Here is a 1,757-nt window from a genome sequence, read left to right on the forward strand (position 1 = left end):
TAATTTCACGAGCAGGCTGTTCCGTTGATCGGATCAACTGGAACCCTCAACGTCTTAAGCGATGGAGTGCCAACAACAATACCCAAATAGTTCTGGATCTTTTGTTTCGTTTTCACCTTTCACTTCCTTCCATTTTATTTCAATTAATTTCAAATTTGGTGTATTGATATAGTTTGGTATGCTAATTATAATTAGCAGCGGTTTCCATGCTCGCCGCGGCGCTCTCCTATTCGATCAAGCATAGACTAATTGCCTCGCCGTGTTGCGTTTTTGAACAAGGCACTTTATTTCGCGTTGCTCCAGTTCACTCAGCTCTAGGAATGAGTTGCGACGTCACTGGTGCCAAGCTGTATCAGCCTTTGCTTTTTTCGTGGATAACATCGGTGGCTTGGAGAGGGGAGGTTGAAATTCCACTTTCTCACCGCAGTCGAAATCTCAAAAGGGGAGATGTTGTGATGAGAGTTACGACGGAACAATCGGCTCGTGAAATTAACGTGAAAGTGGCTGAGTACTCCACAGACACACGTACCCTTAACGTAGTTCTCAGGGAGATTCAGCGTGACAGAGTGTGACAAGGTTGCCTCTTTGAAACACAGGTACTACTCATGTTTGCCAGGTGAATGGACTGGAGCAACATGAAATAAAGCGTCTTGCTCAATGACACCACATGCCGCCGGGAATCGAACTCACGACCATACGATCATGAACCGAAAACCTTAACCACTAAAGCACACGCCTTCACACACACACACACACACACACATATATAGATGTATGTATGTATGTTTGTTTGTATGTATGTTTGTTTGTATACATATTGCCGAATTTGTGTAAATGTTGAATAACATTAAAATATCATCTGGTTGTGTGTATGTATATTTATTCAATTTATATATGTCTATATAAATATGCGTGTGTGTATGTATATGTATATATGTTGTATGTGTGTGTATGTATGTGTGTGTGTATGTGTGTGTGCGTGTGTGTGTGTATGTGTGTGTGTGTGTATACCCGCATTAATATATCACGTTGTAATGCATATGCGCATGATGTGCGCATGAGTGTGTATGCGCCCGGTGTTTGTGATACACGTTAATAAATATAACGTACAGCATACGAAGCGTGTGTGTGTAGGTTTGTAGATACATGAGCGGTTTGTTCTTCATAAGACTTACCGCGTTCACGTCAATGTTTCCAAGCTAGCCTTTGACTTAATATGCGGTGTACTGAAGTTCTTTCTGTTCAGGTAGGAGGACACATTCTCTGATAACCAAAGCAGTAACCTCTCTGCCGTTAGTCACCTATCTCCAACTTAATAGAGAGTCACAAAGGAAGAATAAAGGAGCGAAAAGCGAGCACAGAAAGGTTAGAAGGATAGGAAGGAAGCAGAGAAGGAATTAAAGGGGGAAAAAACAAAAGACACGTTCGTTTAAATTATCGTTTCAACCTCGTTATCATCTCAGATAAGGCAAACTGACTACTAACTTCACTGCGAAGCGGCTACGTGTAAAGGTCTTTGAAACTGGTCTGGTTGCAAAATAAAGCTAGGGAAGGTAGTCTATTTGGGTACCTGCACATACGTGTGTGTGCGTTGTGTGTGTGTGTGTGTGTGTGTGTGTGTGTGTGTGTACCTATGTAATTGTGTGTATATATATGTACCTATGTATTTGTGTGTGTGTGTATGTGTATATATATATATATATATATATATATATATATGTATGTACCTATGTATTTGTATGTGTATATATGTACCT

Source organism: Octopus bimaculoides, chromosome 3 (genome assembly GCF_001194135.2).
Source record: "Octopus bimaculoides isolate UCB-OBI-ISO-001 chromosome 3, ASM119413v2, whole genome shotgun sequence".
Classification (NCBI taxonomy): domain Eukaryota; kingdom Metazoa; phylum Mollusca; class Cephalopoda; order Octopoda; family Octopodidae; genus Octopus; species Octopus bimaculoides.